Here is a 20161-nt window from a genome sequence, read left to right as displayed (position 1 = left end):
TGCTGATTGAGCTGAGACCATTTTGGTGATGTTGTTTTGAGACAGGGTTTCACACAGCTCGGGTTGGCTTCACGCTGTTTACCTGCAGATGACCTTTAATGCCCAGCCCTTACAAAGATTGGGAATGATCAAGAAGCGAAACATTTTGCAACAATCAGCAAAATTTTAAGACTAGCCCAACTGCACTAGGAAGTGGTCCATCTGGGGTCAGCTGACAGGGTGCATTCAATGCAGGAACAATTTCCTCATGGCTTATACAAGCTAGAAACAATTTTGTTTTACAAGCCTAGTACAGTAAATTTATCCTCTGAACATCGTGTTTACTCTCATAAAGGGGGCACTGTCATTCAGCGATGTAAGATCAATGTGGGAATTTAAATTTTTTTCCCCCTATATGTGAACTAGTCCCTCCAAGGTGTAATTTACAAAGAAGCCGGGTATGAACAAAATGACACCTTGGGAAATAACAATCACTACCAAAAATTCGAACCTTTAAAAAAAAATACACTTTTTTCCTTACAGTAAAAAAAAAACACTGGCATAAATATACTTGCACAGTTTGTTAAGATTTTCAGTGGTAAAAAACAAGCAATATGTGACTCAACTCCTTTGCTCACACTGTCATAAAAACATCTCCAGACTTCTGCAAATAGTTGAAAGAGCTGCTTGAGGGGCGAGAGATGACTCAGTGGTTAAAATGCTTGCCATATAATCATGGTGGCTGGAGTTCAGATCCCGGCACCTATTGAAAAGCCACATGTTTGTAACTCCAGCTCCAGTTTAATTCTTCCTGCTGTTATCTAGGGAGGAGTTCAGGGCTTGTGTTATTGCTAGAATTGTGGCTGAAGTAGTGATGTGTATTTCAAAATGAGTCTTACCGGCAAAGCTGAGGTTTTATTTGTTCTCTCATGGTGAATTGGTACCTGTTGTGCAACAGTTTCCTCTGATACTGAAACGTTCCACCCTTCGTTCATCCTGCTCCTTAAGCAGGAAGGCAAACAACTCAGAAGATCTCAAAAAGTCCCTGAAGCTGACCAGATTCACTGGGCCCCTCCCTACCAGAATAAGTAATAAAAGTTGAGAGTCCCTCTCAGATGAAAGGAAGCTGAGCTGCACAGAAGACTCAAGAGTTGACCTAAGACCAGAAGACTAGAAGACGCAGAAGCAAGTCAAGCAGCTTGGGAGAAGTTTAGGCTGAGTCACTTGGAAAGGCCACTCTCTAACAGGCTGTGCAGTATCTCCAGGTTCCCAGCTCTTGTGAACTGTCACCCATACTGGGTTGGGCTATGATGTTGCAGCTGCCTTTGAGTCATTTCTGCTCAGTAAATAACCTCTCACCCATATTCCTATAAACAAGCGAACACATTGGTTCACCAAGTAGGACTTTTGTCTGACCTGGGTTCCTTGTAGGGGGAGAAAAAGTTTTTGTTACACAGTAGTACTTACTGGGTTTTATAACTGTAAAATTCTGTTTATTCTTTGTAATTAGGAGGCATACTGAGAAGCTTTTTTGAAGCGTAATTATATTTTGTTTTGCTATAATTGACCATGATGGACAATTGTGCTAGTCAGGACCAGCTTAGCTATGCTGAGATGATTTAAGTAGCCATCCCTGAGCTCCGCAGAAGGGAATCAAGATGTGTATATGATTAGTTCACAACATTCAAATTTCCCACTCGGGCAAGGGGGCGTGTTGAGATCCTGGCCCCAGTTGGGGTAGCCTCCATCCTCCAAAGAATGTTGGTTTGTGTTCTTTCGGGTGACATCACAATCGGCTTTGAAGCCCTGAGGGCTGTAGCTAGGGCAACTCCAGAGTCAGGCATCATTTGTGAGGCTTGTCTCTGATGTGTTACCCTCGCAGCTAAGGCCTCGTTGCTTACTAGGACGGACAGTCTGATTTTGAAGTTCTGGGGCTTCAGTTGGTTACTGTGCCCTGCTGGGACCCTCTTAAGGAAGTATTTCTAGAACTCCACGGAGTTTTCCACGGTGGACACTGGTGAACTGCCAACCAGTCATTTTCCTATGTTACCAGCTCAGTTAGGCTTCCATACTTTGACCCTAGCACCCAAGGTGAACTCTATTTACGAAGAAGAGCTATTCTGAGCTCTTCATCCTGTGGCCTGATGGGCTTCCGACCCTCCACCAACTGTGGAGTATAAATATCCTGGAAGAAATGATCCTTTGGACATCAGGGTAACAACCACCCAGGAACACCTACCCAGAGTCAGGCAGATGGTTGCTTCTGCTTGGAACCTGAAAAGGCTGTGCCATACCAGGGAGCCAGCACCCTCACAAAAGCAATCCAAGCAGCATCTTCATGTGGCAAGCAACCAAAGCAGCCAAGGAAGGAGATGAAGCGTGAAGCTTCGAGACAAGGTGGAAAAAGGAGACGCCAGGATGAGGAGGGAGCAGAGATAGTGTTTAAAGAGCCCGGCATGGCTCAGAAGAAGACACCTAGGGAGCATGGAGACCTAGGGCTTCAAACTGAAAAGCCGAGCAAGGGCCGGATACGGGAAGCCCAGGAAGAGAGTCCAAGACAGCTAAAGCCTCTAGACTGTGCCAAAGGTCCCCAGCAGCAGGCTGTAACTGAGGGGAAGTCTGCTGATGGTGGCAAGGGTCACAGAGGCCCTATTGTGTTTACTGCGGCACGTTCTCCACAGTGAGCACGTGAAGCCACACAGGGCTCTCACAACTTCTGCTCACACCTCGAAGGTCAAAGGTTGTGTGGAAGCGCACAGTCACAGATCCGAAATGACACGGAGGGGTCCAAAACAGTCTGTGGTCGTTGCCATTAGAGAATGTCTCACACCAGACAAAAGTGTCCAAGGATAAACCTTCTGTTACGCTACAGAAAGTTCGAGTACAGCTTGAAGGAAGAAGGGGACACAACTTGGAGCCTGACTTACTGGGAACACAGGCTCAAGCCTTTGTCGTTCGCGGCAGCAGTGGGCCATTCCTCAATAAGACATCAGTATTTGTGGTAGAGAAAGAGCCCCTTCCAGGCCAAGAAAAGGGGAGAGGAATGTCTCAAGTCCTTGATATTACAGAGGACATGGACAAGGAAGTCAAGAATGCATTAGGCCCAGGGCCCCAAGAGGAAATTTTAGGTAGTGGATTCAAACAGCAAATCACTCCAGGTGATATCCAGACACCGGAGAATGGTCAATGGCTCGATGATGAGGTTATTAGCTTCTATATGAATCTTCTGGTTGAGAGAAATGAAAAACAAGGCTACCCATCTCTTCATGTGTATAGAACTTCCTTTTACCCCAAACTAAAGCATGGAGGCTACAGTTCTGTTAAAAGATGGACTCCAGGGACCAGTCTCTTTGAAAAAGAACTTATCCTGATGCCTATTCACTGCAAGGTACGTTAGAGCCTGGCGGTAGTGGATTAGGAAAACAAAGTATTGCATACCTCGATTCCGTGGGACAGACAGGGCAGACTGTTCGTGAGACCATCTTCCAATATTTACAAAAGGGGAGCAAAGCTCAAAGGAACATTGAGCTGGACCCTTTGGCGTGGAAACGAAACAGTGTGAGTTCTAAGGAGATTCCTCAACCACTGGATGGGAGTGATTGTGGGATGTTTGCTTGTAAACATGCAGGTTGCATTTCTGGAGACCAACCTGTAACCTTTTCTCAACAGCCCACGCCCATTTTCAGGAAGAGGGTGGTATGGAAAACCCTGCACCGTCACTTTAACAACAGCCACCTGGTTGCTATGACACCCCTGCCCTTTTTCATCCACCTTTCTACATACCTCGAGTAGGGTGAGTTGAAGAGTTACAAACAGGTGCTGGGCTGTCTGGCATGGACGGAGCCCACTCTCTTCACTATAGCCCTAACTTGGGATGTGGGGGTGCCGCCCCTCGTGCCTCTCCGGACGCGTGTAGCTGCTGCAAGCTTAAACATTGCCGTTCAAGCCAGCAAAAAGCAATGCTCAAAAAAGTATTGTTTTAATGCTGGATTTAGTCTATGGATTGATTATTTTCTGTCTTCCTGCCCCCACCCCACTGATTTGTTTTCATTAACTCGTTTGCCAACCTTGGCAGTTGTCATTTTCCAGTTAATTACCTGTTCTGCTCCTTGTTTGTTCCTGAAAGGGATGCCCATCACAGTGTCTTTTCTTGCTGAAGATTAGGAGGGGCATCAGCAGGAAGTGTTGGCTATGAGCATCTCTAATGCTGGAGTTGTAGCTGTTAAATTGAAGCTGGAGGGGGGGGTCGTTTTTTATGTATTTTTTTTTTTAAAGCTTGAAAATAGTACAAGAAATGGAAACGAGTTGCACAGACTGGTGTTTTCTAAACCACCAGACTCTGCTTGACTTGTAGAGAATGTAGAACTGTGGCCAAGCTACTGACTGCCCATCCAGGACTGTTAAGGAAAGCATCATGGTCATTTAAATACACATTCTTTCCCAAAATTAAGGAGACCTGCCTTGGTTTTGGGGGTTGATTTGAAGAAACTGTAATGGTAAAGGTCCATTTTAATCCCAGTTCTCACTGAATCCAATCCTCAGCTTTGCTAGCTCTGTAGTTTTGTTTTGAAAAGTTCTATTCAATTTAAAGTTTTGGGTTTTTTTTTTCTTACAAATTTTTGGTATATATTAAGCTGAAATTGAGATTTCTGTCTGTCTGTCTGTCTCTCTGTCGTTCGAAAAGTTAGTGGACTCTCTTGCTCCTGGTTTGTGGGGCTCAGGAGCTCTTGGTGGGGTGGGTCTGTTTCCTCTTTACCACCACAGGCTTCTGGCTTCTCAGGACAGCGCTGGCCCTGTCGATGGCCACTATTCGCATATCAGGGTGCTACTTGTTCTTTTGGGTCATGTGCCTGATGTTGCTGAGGGTGCCCGGAGCATTCGTGTTGACGGTGGCCTTCATGTAAGAAGTGGTGGGTTATCGCTGATCAGATCTGCATTTCATGACCGCCTTGACCCCTTTGCCATCAGCCACGGCTCCACCCCCACAGTCTTGAGGTGAATCAGCCAGGAGGAGTTTCAAGTCTTTAGATTACTGGGCTTGGTGCTGTGTGCCTGCTTGTTCCTCTTGATCAGAAAACGAGCTGTTCCGAACGACCATCCACTGCAGATGCACAGGCATGGGGGCCGCTGCGTCTGTAGAGAAGTGGGGCATGTGAAGGCTGTCAGGAAGAGAAGTAAGCCTCCGCTAGGCAGCTAAGTAAATGGGAGCACAGTAGGGGAACAATGAGCAAGAGCTGTGCCAGGCCTGAATGAGTGACCAAAGGAGGCAGGCCGAGCTAAGGCGGCTGTGACTGAGAGGTGGAGGCAGGAAAACTAAAACTCCACTTCTGGCAGCGGAGATGAGGGCAACCGATGGTGCTTGGACGTACGATGGAGAGAGAGGCGGCCACGCTGGACGGACAGAGAACTCACACTTATCTCCTCTCCCTATGGCTGAGATATTTTTTTTCCATTAGATTAACATTGCCGTATCTCGTTTCACTGTGGAAGTGGGGATTTAGTATCTAGGGTTGACAGTGCCAATTATACAATAATGCATTTTACATGTGCTAGTTTGTATTTCGATTTTCTATTTATTATCTTACAGTTGTGTTTATGTAATTTTTATTCAACAAAGTTTAAAGTTACTTAGAGCATTTTTGCAAGAGCTGCTGGTGCCTTCTGTTGCTTTTATGGTGTAGGGATGAAAACTGGGTTGTGTGATGAAATCTGGAAAGCAGATGCCCAGGGCACGGCTCACCAGCTTAAACCAGCTATACGCTGTGCACATCAGCGATTGTTATTCTGTCCTGGGCCTCTGTAATGAGGTTGGAATATTCCTGAGAGGATCTGCTCCTTTATCTTGGATTGTAGAGGGAGCCTGTATGTGGAGCTTAGTTGAACAGAGTCCAGCTGGATCCTTGTAGAGCTGCAGCGACGGGCAAACTTAATGTAATGGACATCCCTGTGTACATTTGTCATGGAAGAGGGGCTTTCTTCACTGAAGCCAGCCTTCCTTGTTATAAATGCAAATGCAGCTCCACTGCCTGCCACTCTACCAAAAACTCAGAGACTGAGGCTGGTGAAAGAAAATGGTGTCTCTATAGTTTTGCCCAGATTTAGGGAGAGAAAATTTGATTCTCTCTTGTTTGGGGGAGTGGTTCCGTTGGCAAAGTACTTGCTGTGTATATGTGAGGATCCAAGTTATACTAGAGGCCCAATTAACATACACCATGATGGGTGGCTATGAGACACGAGAACCCTCATCCTTTGGGGCACAGCAGTTTTCATCCTTTTCTTCCCACCCACCTTCTCCCTTGTGAGTATGTCTTTTCCTTGCTTCTTCTGCAAGCAGATGTCTCCATTCAATTCCTTGAGGACAGACGGTCCTAGAAATCTTTCAGATGGCCTTCTGAACCTTGTTAACATTCAACATCAGCAATGTCTATCTTCCAGTGCTTAATGTGTATGCTTCTCAAAAGAGCATACATGAACCAGAGAGATGGCTGAAAACTAAAGCTCAGGGGTGGATGGGGAGGGCTTACCCACTTAGAACGTATAAGGCCGTGTGTTCAATCCTCAGCACCTCAAAAAAAGAAAAACAAGAATTTGAAAAGTAACACATACACATTTGAAGGAAGTTTTTTTCAATGCTCAGCAGGTAATAAAAACTACAAACTAAAATAGTTAAGTCAAATACAAGAAAAAATGCAACATACATGTCAATAAACAGACCATCTAATATATTATTAGATTACAGGAAAGGAAGCCTACAAATAAAAAGAGGGCTGATCATCATAAAATGTTTAGAAACTAGTAAGTTAATAAGAAAACATCAGTGAGGGCTGGAAAGATGGCTCTGTGGTTAAGAACACTGACTTGTTCTTCCAGAGGCTCCAGGCTCAATTCCCAGCACCCACATGGCAGCTCACAGCTGACACCCTCACACAGACATACATGCAAGGTTAACCATAAATGAATATATAATTTAAAAAAAAGAAAAGAAAAAAGAAAACATCAGGGGCTAGAGATATGGCTCAGTGGTCAAGAGCACTGTCTGCTCTTTCAGAGGTTCTGAGTTCCATTCCCAGAAACCACATGGTGACTCACAACCATCTATACTGGGATCTGATGCCCCCTTTTGGCATTCACGTGTACATGCAGATAGAGTACTCATATACATAAAATAAATAAATCTTAGGAAAAAATGATGGGGAGATGAATCTCTGTGAGTCAGAGGCCAGCCTGGTTTACATGGTGAGTTCCAGGACAGCCAAGGCTACACAGAGAAAGCCTATCTGTCTGGAAAAAACAAAATGGAAAAAAAAAAAAGACAAGAATAAATGAGTGTCTATATATAACATAGCAAACATTGCAGAGAGATTTGAGCTAAGCTTAAAACTAAAATTAGTGAGGAAATAAAAGGGAGAAAGGCACATTTAATGATACTCAGTTAAAGAAGAGCTTCAGAAGCAGAAAAATACATCAGAAATTACAAAAAATAGAGTAGTACATTTGGTGCTGTTTAGGATTTAAAACTGAGATGTATCAAAAGACAAGCACTTTATTTAAAAATAAAAAAAGGTTTAAAAAAGATTAAAATATAATAAAAGAAAGACATGCTTCAGGAAAATTAAAAACTTGAAAATAAAAGCTGATCTACAGCATTGTATTAGAAAATATAAATATAGATAATTCAGAACATATCTAAGACTATGTCTAAAAACTAATAAACACCCTTGAAATTGTTAAAAAAAAAAAAAAAGACAAGCACTAAGCTGGGCAATAGTAGCACACACTTTTAGTCCTAACAGAGGCAGGCAAATCTGAGTTTGAGGCCAGCCTGATCTACAGAGTGAGCTCCAGGACAGTCCCTGTCTCAAAAAGTAAAAATACCCCAAAACACACAAACAAAAATCAAAAGATGAGCACCGAAGAAAGAGCAAACTCTCAAAATTCATAGCAATTGTGACTGAAAAATCTCTGTCCTAGAGCGAGGATGGAGAGCCCATGTAAGTCAATGAAATGCTAACACTTTCCCCTTCACAAGAAAATTAACAAAAATACACACTTCACAAGTAATATGCAAATACTCAGTAAGCATGGGAAAAACAGAAACACAAACAGAACAGTACTTTTCAATGTATACACAGATGAAAGTTCTCAATTAAAAAACCTGTAGATTTTCTGTATAAGTGTTTCGGCTGCATATATGTATGTGTACTACATGTATGACAACTCACCCCTCCTAATTCAGAAGAGGGTGCTGGATCCCTTGGAACTGGAATTACGGGTAGCGGCCATCTGGTGCCCAGGTTATGGGAACCAAACCGGGGTCCTGTGTAAGAGCCGCCAAGTAATCTTAACTGCTGAGCCAGCTCTCCAACCCCCACAGGTGAACAATTTTTAAAGAATACACTTGGAAGTGTTGAGCTCAGGGCTGGGGGTATAGCCCAGTGGTGCCACGCTTGCCTAGCATGCATGAAGCCCTGGGGACTGATCCTCAGCACACATAAACCAGGCGTGGTTGCGCGTTCTTACAAATCCAACACTAGGGAGGCAGGGGCGGGGACTTACAAGTTCAAGATACTCGGTCTTCAGCTACCTAGTAAAGTCAGGGCAACCTGGGATACGTGTGTGTGCTTTTTTTCTCTTGAGTTTTCATCGCCAGCAACAGTATTGCTGTGAGCCCACAGATAGGAAGTCAGTGGTGCCAGGAGCTGGAAAACATGAAGGATGTTTTTTTTTTTTCAGGGAGCATTAATGGGGCGACTGTGTTCAGATATCATAAAATAACTTAAATTGAGGGGGTTATTTATATATCCTGTGTTGTTAATGCCATTACCACTCAATTAGGCACCTCATTTAACATCCTGGGTATAGCCCATGCCGAACGGCAGAGAAAGAACATCTGGATTGTTGGGCTGAAGGACACTTCTTCATAGCACATCCCTGTGAGCCAAAAAGCTGTCAGGGTGTTTCAAGAATCAAGAAACATCTGGAAACTTGCTGATGCCTCTATTTCCAGGATAAGTCCCAAAGAGCCTCTCCCATGAAACCAAAGACCGCGACGTTATTAATATCAAGGTCTGTACAAAACAGCAGTGGGGTCTGGCAGTTCAAGAGACCCACGGATGGGTACCTTTTGTGTGTCACGAAGCTGTAGCCTGAAAATGCTCTCGGATGTTGCACTCCGTGGGGGGGGACACGTAGCAGATGGCCAAATTCAGTAAGAGGACTGTTTCCAAATGGCTCGGTTCCCTCACGCCACATCTCCTCGTCTTCACCTGTGATGTAGCTGGCCTTCAGTAAAAGCAAGATAGTATTTGCAAGGGCGACGCGGGCCTGCGATGCTAGCCATGAGGTTACAGTTTTTACCAAAATGCTCCTGGAGGCTTGGCAGCAGCCTCTGCCATGGAATGGGTCCCTCATCTTTTTTAAATACTCCATCATGAGTTTCATAAGGCCAACCAGTGACCGTCTGGGCAGTGATCATTTCTGGGCCTGAAAAACCATCAGAACACTGGCCGTCATGAGTGGCTAAAGTACCCGCTATGCATCGGGGCTTGAGTTTGGATCCTTAGCATCTATGTGAGAAGCGGGTGTGGCAGCAGTGCCTGTAGAGCCAGGATTTGAAGGCAGAGGTAGGAGGATCTTGGGGACATGATGGTCAGCCAATCCAGCTAGTCAGTGAGCTTCAGGGTCTATGAGAGATCTTGTCTCAAAAACATAAGGTGGAGCCTTTAATCCTAAGAGGCAGAAGCAGGCAGATCTCTAAGTCCTGGGTCTAACTGGTCTACTAGTGAGTTCCAAGGCAGACAGGGAAACACACTGAGACCTTGTCCCTAGCCTCCCCTAGCAGGGGAGTATTAGGACAGCATAGCAGGGCTAATGGTTCTGTTGATGTAATGATACACCAGTACCTCTACCAAGGATTATTAAAAGGCATTTTATGTTTAAACACTATAAACACAGTATTAAAGGAAGTGTCCTAACACTGACCTCTGACCTTCATTTACACATGCATGCATGGGTGTATGCACCTAAACACATATGTACATTGTACGCATACACACAAAGACATAGAATCTAGTAATTTGTGCACTGTGAAGTCTAAATGGCGTTTAGCATATGCTCTCCGCTCATGTGATCAAGACACAGTAGGAAATCTACAGTGTACAAAACAAGTGCAGGTATGCCATGTCAAGTATAAGGAAAAGCAAGACAGGGACTGGAGAGATGGCTCAGAAGTTAAGAGCATGTGCTGCTCTTGCAGAGAATCTAGGTTCAGTTCCTAGCACCCACAGTGAAGTTCAGAATGATCTTCAGCTTTAGTTCCGGGGGACCCAACGCCCTCTTCTGGCCTCTGCAGGCACTGGCAAGCACCTGCGTGCACAAGGTGTCTAAACACATACTCAGACCCATGCACATGAAATAAAATTAAATCTTTAAAAACAAAAAAGCAAAATAAAGGCTCGAAAGGGAACACTCACATGTCTTATAAAAGAACTGATTTGAAAGCAGGGCATGGTGGCCTCTGCCTCTGATCCCAGAAGTCAGGACAAGACAAGACAAGACAAGACAACCAAAAAATCAGGGCTGGAGAGATGGCCTTGCAGGTAAGAGCACCAGGTTCTACTCCCTGAACCTACCTGGCAGCTGACACTGTCTTAACTCCAGTCCAAGAGGATCTGATGCCCTCTTCTGGAGTCCACATGCATAGACACGCACATAGGAAAAACCCTCATAAGCATTACAAATACAAATACAAATACATTAAAAAAAAAATGAAACAGGGTCTGGAGAGATGGCTCAGGAGTATTCACTCTTAACTGCCTATTTCTGTGCAATTTTTCTGTATATAATTAAAATGTTCTACTGTAGATACCTATTCCTTTGTAATGAGGAACAAATTCCACAAAAACGACACTATAAATGACTATATTATCTACCTTGTGCTTGGAGAAACAACTTTGCGAAAGTGCGATGCATGTAGGCGGCACAAATGTGCTTTAAGATACAGGAGCGAATCTTCTTTTTGCATATACACACCAATACTCTTTGGAGCACTCCACTGAGGACATGCCATTCATACTGCACAGGTTCCTCGGGAATAAATTGAGGTCAGCAGCTGATTCTGCTTACACGAGTGTGCCTTAAATGATATGTTTACTGTAGTTCTCACACTAGGAAATCGGAGGATCCTGTCAAAACCATTATGCAACAGTTTTCCTTGAGATTTGTTCTGATTTAAAATGTGCCTGCTTTGAAAGTTCTTTTCCCACTCAACATCAAAGTCATATTTGGGTTCAAGGTTTGCATGCTCTCTCAAGCAGCAATAGCCTGAAACGGATACACTCGGAGTACTGGACATGCTTTTCTAAGGCTTTACAAAGACTTAACAAAGACTTGACTTCATCTGCGTATTCAGCTCTGCCTCAGGGAGAGCTGATGTCAGTCTTCGACATTTGGAGCAACACTGCTGTGGATCTTTGAAATCAAAATACCAAACTGACATAATGAGATGGATAGACAGGTCCTGAAAAAAACAAAGGACGAACGCAAGGTGACCAGAGGCTGATGTGGTTAGCGTGTTAGAGTTAGACCACTTAGGCCTGTTGGGACCGGCGAGGCTAACTGCGGTGACCACCAATCCTTTTCTGCTTTTGTGTGCATATCCTTTGCCTTTAGTTTGCAGTTCCCATCATGCACCGGACACCATGGCACATCAGCATCCTGACCCTAGCAGGGCAGGAAACCCATTCCTGGATTTTCCCATCCATCTTTCCCTTCAATTCACAATCTCCGCACAACACCTTAAAGTTTTCTCATAAGGTGAGTTACCCAAAATCTCAGGAACTCATCCAAGAACCGCCCCTGGAATGGGAACCTTTGTCCTGTAACAAACATCCCCTAAATTCCTTACTTTATCTCCACTCTGAATTCTTTGATGGAGATAGGAAATACTGAGAAGAGATTTCTATCCAGCCTAACCCCATACTTAAGGCTACCATCTATGGCAAGTCCTTCAAAGTACAGGGGCTGAAATGAAACACAGGGAAAATGGCAAACTGCAAAGGACACATATGCCCTGTTCTGCTCTGAAAGGCTTTTGTTTGTTTGTTTGTTTGTTTTTTGAGACAATGTTTCTTTGTGTAGCTCTGGCTGTCCTGTAACTCACTTATATAAAACAGGCTTCCCTCAAACTCAAGAGATCTGCCACACTCTGCCTCCAGAGTGCTGGGATTAAAGGTGTGCAAACATGTTTTATTTTCTTCATAAGCAGAGGTGTTTTGTCTGTAGAAGGGTGTGGTATACCCTGGAACTGGGGTTACAGTCAGTTGTGGACACTAGGAATTGAACCTGGGTCCTCTGGAAGAGCAGCCAGTGCTCTTAACCGCTGAGCCATCTCTCTGGCCCTGTGATGTGTATTTTTAATAATGGGATTAGTGGCAAATAGAAGACTGCCCTTAGAGCAAAGGTATGTTTGTTCATAAGTGATTTTTCCTAGGCAAAAGAAGCTGAAACAGAACTACTGCCTTCGGCAAGAAAGGGAAATCTCTCAGCTTGATTGCTGCACGGACATACATACAGACTCATTCCTAGCTACTTCCAGGGCTCCTGTTCTTCAGTGTATACCCCTAAAGCCTTCAGGGGCACCCACTCAGTTTACACCTAAGGTGCTCAGAGTGCACCATTTTCTCTGCTTTATTGTAGCAACCAGGCCCTGTTTCTATCCAATTATTCTTGTGCGATTTTATCTGGCGGAGCAGCTAGCAGCTTGTACTCCTGGGGCTCTCCAAGCAATCTCCCAAGTACCACTTATTTTTTGTTACTGTTCTGGTTACAAAGTTATATATCTTGAGTAAGTGGGCTCCTGCCAACTCTAAACTTTCTAATTACAATGTTTTATTCAACTTCATGATTCTTAGGTAATAGAAAAAAAGACCCCATTATAACACCACAGACTTTTCAAACCAACTTCTTTGTTTGTTTGTTTGGGACACAGCCTATCTGTGTAACCCTGGCTGACTTGAGACTTGCTACTGAGCTTTGAACTTGCTGTGATTCTCCTGCCTCTGCCTCCATGGTGCTAACATTACAGGACTACAGCATCACGGCTTTGTATAAAATTGTTGTAAAACTAATTTAGTGGTTGAGAGCCACTTTTTTCAGTAAAATAAGGGGGAAAAACCCAATAACTACACCTCCCATAAAGAAAAGCATACATTTTTTTTTTAAAATAATGGAATGTGTTTGTTTTGTTTTGTTTTTCTGAGATAGGGTCTCACTCTTCAGACCTGGCTAGCCAGGAACTTGCTATGTAGCCCAGGATAGCCTTGGATTCATAGAGATTTATTGTGCCTGCTTCTCCTGAATGCTGGGACTAAAGGCACATGTCATCAGGCCTAGCATAAAACATTCTGATTCTTATTTAGGCAATAATCCAAATGGTTTATGTCAAATTGAAGTGTATTCTTAAAATTGTTCAAAATACAAGGCATCGCAAAGTGGCTTAAAAATAAAATCTTTGTTTGATACTAAAATGTTATAGAAAAATTTCACACACATGATTGCTAATTTTTTTATTGAAGGAAGCAATGCTTTAGTCATGTAATCTCCTTCCTTCCAGTCCTCCTTTTTTTCTTCCTTCCTTTCTTCCTTCTGTCTTGACCGGGGTTTCTATTGCTGTAAAGAGACACCATGACCATGGCAGATTTTATAAAGGAAAACATTTCATTGGTGCTGGCTTACAGTTCAGAGGTTTGGTCCGAGCCATGAGTCCTACATCTGGATCAGCAGGTAACAGGAAAAGAGTGCCATATTGGACCTGGCTTGAGCATCTGAAATCTCAAAGTCTGCCCCAGTGACACACTTCCTCCAACGAGGCCTCACCTCTTAATGGTGCCATGCACTATAAACCTATGGGGACATTTTCTTTCAAACCATCACATAGTCATTTTTTGAGACAGGATCTCTCTATGTAGTCCTGGCTGTCCTGGAACTTGTATGTTGACCAGGCTGGCCTCAAACTCACAGAGATCCTCTTGCCTCTGTCTCCCAAGTGCTGGGACACCGTCATGCCCGAATATGCAATTTTTAAAATTTGTTTTTGTTTTTTTTAAGATTTACTTATGTTTACAATGTTCTGTCTGCATGTGTGCCTGCATGCCAGAAGAGGGCACCAGATCTCATTATAGGTGGTTGTGAGCCACCTTGTGATTGCTGGGAATTGAACTCAGAGAGAAGCCAGTGCTCTTAACTACTGAGCCATCTCTCCGGACCCTATGCAATGTTATTAATGGGACAGTCAGGCCTGAATCACCAACATTTGACACCATGGAAAAAAAAGTATTGTTCTAGTTAGTATTAACTGGCAATTTGACACACGGCCTAGAAGACAGCAAAACAAGAAGTTTCAGTTGAGTAATTAGCGTTATAAAGTTGGTCTGTGGGCATGTACATGAGTGGTCATCTTCATTATCTTCATGGACATAGGAGAGCCCCACCCGCTGAGGGCAGCGCCATTCCCCGGGCAGGTGGCCCTGGGATGTAGAAGGAAGCTAGCTGAGCTTAAGCTGGGACATCATTCCTCCGTGGTCCCTACCTCCAGGTTTCTGGCTTGTAATTTATTTAATTTTATTTTTTTATGTGCATTAGTGTGTGCATCAGATTCCTTGGAACTGGGGTTACAGACAGTTGTGAGCTGCAATGTGGGTGCTGGGAATTGAACCTGGGTCCTTTGGAAGAGCAGACAGTACTCTTAACCACTGAGCCATCTCTCCAGCCCCTCCAGATCTGCCTTGTGATCCTGTCCTGAATTTCATCAATGAAGGGCTGTGACCTAGATATATAAGCAAATAAACCCTTTCTTCCCTCAGCTGATTTCGGCCAGAGTTTTTTTTTAACACAGTGACAGAAAGGAAACTAAGACAAGTATGTTTAAGAAGAAGTTAGAAGGAGGCAAAAGGGAAACAGGCTACTAAGTTTCTTTACAAGTTAAAAAAATAGAACTGATTTAATGTTTCTTTGAAATAATTCTCCCATATAAATTATTTTATATAGCATATATTTAAACACACTTAGATAAACAATATTAAAGTTCAAAAACGAGTTGTAAATACATCTGTTTTTCTTCAGTGCTGGGACTGAATCCAGGACCTCACATATGCAGATCAAGCATGCTATCAACCTACAAAATAACAACCCATAAGTTGTTTCCATCATAAAAATGAAAAGTTAAAAACAAGATGTTTATTCTGGTGGATTATAAAGCACATGTTTCAAAACAGTACACATTTATGATCAGTTGCTTCTAGCTGGTAATTTTCAAAGTAAAAAATTGGCCCAACAAATCTAACTGTATGGTCTGAGCCTGGTGAACCTCCCATAGCCAGGGCACTGGGAGTTTCTGACTGAATTCCAAAAGCTCACTCTAATAATTTAGATTTAAATTTAAGGGGGTTTTACAACTTACCGATGTTTCTCGTACCCTTAACTTGTCTGGCAACTTAGAAACAATCCAGTAAAACCGTTATTAAACAGTGAAGTCTCCACAGAGGGCAGTCACAATAACTACAGTTAACATCTGTATGTATCGGTGGCATCCAGAAACCCTCAAAAATAATGCATTAAGGTGTAATTCATACTCCATAAAATTAACTTTTCCTGAGAGGCTTCTTTCTATAGCTCAAGCTGACCTTGAACTCAGAATCCTCCTGACTCAGCCTTCTTAGTGTTAGGATTATAGGTCTGTGCCAGCACACCTCATTTATTTTCCTTTAAAAATGTATTTTGAAGGCCAGGCATGGTGGCTCATGTCTTTAGTTCCACCGGTCAAGAGGCAGAGGCAGGTGGATCCCTGAAAGTTCTAGGCCAAGCCTGGTCTACCTAAGGAGCTCCAGGATAGCCAGGGTTACAAAGAGACCTTGTCTCAAACAACAATTAATTAATTAATTAATTAATTAATTAATTATGTAATTTACCTGATGAATCTCGATGAATGTAATTACTATTTAAGTTATCATTGGTGTCACAGGCACCTAGAAATTGCTTTTGCTGTAAAGTATCCACTTAATCATGTGGGCTCCCAAGGCAATAAAAGCCTGGCCTCTCTTATGTTCTTTTGTATCTGTTGCCTTTACTCTGCATACGTCATCATCACATGCTTTAACTCAACATTAACTGTGCTAATTATTAAGGTGTATGTGTTTTAAAACCAAGGCTAGCCTGTCTTCAACAGTTCAGAAGGAAGAGAAACTGAAGCATCTTATCATAGCTTTCTCGATGCCCTGTTCTGGACCCCGAAACGGTGCCTGAATGTCTCCAGGAGAGGTTTTAAATCTGTAGTTATCTTGGATTCCAGGAACAGCAGCGCCTCAGAGACAGTGGTAACTTCTACACGCCACGTAGCAGCATAGTTCAGATAATGGTCAACCAGACCACGGAGATAAGGAGCAACCAGGTCACACTCTGACCAAGCCTGCTTAGTCATGCTTCCGTAACACTTCCTACATAAAAACGTGAAGCTGCTATCAGCGCTCTGATCTGATGGGCTTGTGGACTTGTGGTCACTGAGACCCTCCTAACATAGCCACACTGCTTTATCTTTCCCTGCTTGTCACCAGCGAGTGTGTCTGTAATTGATGTGGTGCCATAGGGGGCTGAGCCCAGTCGGTTGGGCTTCTCAGAGCTCTTGCCCTAAAACTCCAGTGACATTATCATAGTGGTTTTAATCGCCTTCCTCCAGCAACTACTAATGCTGAACGTGTCTTCTACTTGCTTATGTTATATCCTCTCTGAAGCAGCCTTTCTCTCTGTGTGTGTGGAGATGCACTGTGAGTTCTGCTTCCTTACTGTGAGAGGGAAAACTCAACAATTCCCACTCTCTCTTGTAGGTGTGACTCTCAGACTCTGCCAATCAGACAGATGAATGTTACATGAATGGGAAAAAGAAGCTGCTTAGTGTCCCAATAGTGGCAAGGTCAAATCATGACTCATAAGTGGCATCAAAACACCACCTAGCAATTTCTTAATGAAAACAGTATAACAGAACCATCCTCACATCAAATTAAGCAGCACTGTCTGAAATAAAAATATTACTATTTATTGTGCCACTCAATATCTACTCGATAAGATCCTTTTGTGCTATATCATTATTTTGGAATAAGGTATAGATTTATTCTGTCTAGCTCAAATCCGAAATGCTAGAATCTATGTCAAGTACTCATAGAAAAATATCTAATGGGAATCTACCAAAGATGATAACAAAGTACAGTGAACAGCTAACCAATCTTCTTTAATGATAACATTATGAAATCTGTCAAGAATACTGCTTGTCTCTCTGAACACCATTCTGACTTAAAAACACGGGACTGACAGCCTATGGTAATCCACTTAGATTCAACATAGCCCAAACACCAGGTCAATACAGATGACAAAAATTTATTATGATCAAGCTGTTACTGATTGACCATGGCCGCAGAACAGAGCTGAACTGCCACCAGAACCCAGAATAGCACAGAATATTTAAGCTTGCAGACCATAAACATCTGTGCCAAGGTATCGCTACATTTTCCCACCAATCAGGATGGGAGTTGGTTTCTGGGAACATGAACTTAGTTTGACCCTGGCGGCAAGATGGAGAAGTTGTCCCTGAGATGTCTGGACTCAGACAACTGTCTCCATACAACAGAAGCTGTTGAGCTCTTGCGAAGTCCCCAGCTCTTCTGGGGCCTGGGACCTTGAACTTAGTTTCTTCCTATGCTTAAATGGAGTCTGAAAACAAAATGGCAGTGTATTCAGAATAGGTTCTTTTGCTTATTCCCAACAGTAATCCATGCCTCAACACTGGTCAATACTTTCCTCAGCAAGCACAGAAATGGCCTTGCCACTTCAAACACAATAACTGATAGTGTTTGTTGTCAGTGCAGAGTGTGAATGTCCGGAAAATGTTAGCATTTTGAAAACCTTTTGTTAGCTACCTGGTAAGTTTTAACACCTTACTAATCAACACTTAGTAGGCGGCAGCATTCATGAATGGGACTTGAAAACTAGGTAGTCGTGTTGATGAATGGGACAAAATATGGCAATGTAGGGAAGACCTGCAAAAACCAATGAACCAGTATTTTCCAGAAGGCCTATACAATGTGGCTGGAGGGATAACTTAGCAGTGGAGAGCACTAGCTGCTCACCCAGAGGACCTGGGTTCCCTTCCTGGCACCTACATGGTAGTTCACAACCATTTATAATTATTTTCAGGGGACCCAACACCCTCTTTGGGTGTCCTTCTGGGTACATGGTACCTAGATATGGATGAAGGCAAAACACTTACGTACATAAAATTTTTTTAAAAAGATCGATATTTAAGAGTGTTAAAATTGTGTCTACTCTCTAAACGTACAAGAGCAATTCAAGGGCAAAATGCACCAATGTATTTTAGCCTAACAAGGCCTGTAGACTGGCTGATAGGGTTTCATAACTGGCTTGGCAATTCGCTTCAAGGAATTCTCGCTCCCAAATGAAAATGCTCTGAAACTGGATTTTCCCCCTTGATAAAGTTTTGTATTATTTTATTATTTTAATTATATGTATTTGTGTAAGTTTCTGTGTGGGTATGTGTATGCAAGTGCTGGTACTCACAGAACCCAGAGGTACTGGCTCCCCTGGAGCTGGAGTGACAGGTGGTTGTGAGCCACCTGACATGGGTACCCGGAAATGACCTATGATCCCATGTGAAAGATCAAGCTAGACACAGGTGAAGACAGAACGAGCCAGAGAATGAGAAGGAGCCAGAAGATTAGAAAAGATTGCTGGAGTTAGTTTGTGACCAAGCAGAGAAATTCAAAGGCCCAGAGAAAACCCAGGGCTCAGTAAGACCAAGAAGGGGTGCGCTTATGAAGCAGTAAGTCTCAGAGGCTGAAAACATTCTAGGCCTAGGTTAGAGTGTAGGGAGGCTAGAAGCTTCCAGAACTAGGCCTAGGTTAGCAGAAGGAGGCAGTAAGCCTCCCAGACAACCATTGAAACAGGCTAATAAAAGTTTCTTTTACACCCCTGCAAGAGCAACATGGCTTTTAATTGCTGAGCCTTCTGTCTAGTTTGCTTTTTTTGTTTGTTTGAGCCAGGATCTTTATTATGTAGATCAGGATGGCCTCAAAATGGCACTGATAAGTGTTCTAAAACGACCTTTACACTTGCTATAAAATAGGATGAACTAGATGTTAGATTATAAGTTTTAAAATGATGCATTCATTTTTATTTTATGTGCATTGGTGTTTTGCTTGCATGGATGTCTGTGTGAGGGTGTTAGATACCCTGCAACTGAAATCTCAGACACTCGTGATTTGCCGTGTGGGTGCTGGAACTAGAACTCAGATCCTTTGGAAGGGTAACCATGAATCTTAACCACTGAGCCATTCTTTAGACCCAGATTGTAATTTCTTATACTAGAACAATTTAAAATAGCTAAAAGCCTTACTACTGCACTGACTTTTGTTGGTAAAACAAAAACCGGTGATTGCCCTCAGGAAAGTGAGAGGTGCCTCTACCCAACTATCTCGCTAGCCCCACTTTCCCCGCTTTTACTCTCTTATGTGGTAGGTGTATTTCCTAAAAGGGATCAGAACCATACCCCTGTAAGACCTGGCACTATGTGTTCTCCAGCTGTCTTGAAAGCAACATCCACAAGGCCAACGCCCCTTTGAAATACCCGACTTCTAATCATCCCTCTATCACACCACTTTAAAAATAAGAGCAAGGAAAGATTATTTTCAGCATCTCCCATCAGAACCATCCAGGCCTCACCGCAAACTTCAGGGCTGCCATATTTCTCCGCTCACCCACCACCTCGCCTCAACATCGCACCACGCCTGTCATTCCCTCCCACCTAGGGTCTGCACCTTCCACCTCCCACTGAAGGATTTCAACTGTTACCCCCTGAGCCCCGGATTCCGGGGCTCGGCTGGGTGAGAATGGGGTGCACTGGGGCGGGATCCATCCCTTTGGTCAGCACCTGCCAGGAGTCCCCTGCAGCTCCGCTCTAGCGGGCCACCGACAAGAGCGACTAGCCCGCCAAAAATGATAAACGCCTGGGCACAGGCGGGGAGCGCCAAGTCCTGCAGCCCTAAGCCCCGCCCCAAGCTGACGGCTGGACACTCGGGCTCCGCCTCCTGCACGTTTAAGTTCCTCCCTCAGGCTATTTCCC

The 20161-nt window shown here is 43.5% G+C and overlaps 2 pseudogenes; one reads left to right on the top strand and one right to left on the bottom strand.

Moving 5' to 3' along the window:
• The first annotated feature begins 2291 nt into the window (after positions 1–2291).
• On the top strand, positions 2292–4097 carry LOC110548620 (sentrin-specific protease 2-like; annotated as a pseudogene).
• A 357-nt stretch (positions 4098–4454) lies between these two features.
• LOC110548618 (large ribosomal subunit protein eL28-like) lies at positions 4455–5219 on the bottom strand (annotated as a pseudogene).
• Positions 5220–20161: the final 14942 nt, after the last annotated feature.

Source organism: Meriones unguiculatus, chromosome 5, assembly GCF_030254825.1.
Source record: "Meriones unguiculatus strain TT.TT164.6M chromosome 5, Bangor_MerUng_6.1, whole genome shotgun sequence".
NCBI lineage: Eukaryota > Metazoa > Chordata > Mammalia > Rodentia > Muridae > Meriones > Meriones unguiculatus.
This window is presented reverse-complemented; position numbering and strand designations above follow the sequence as displayed.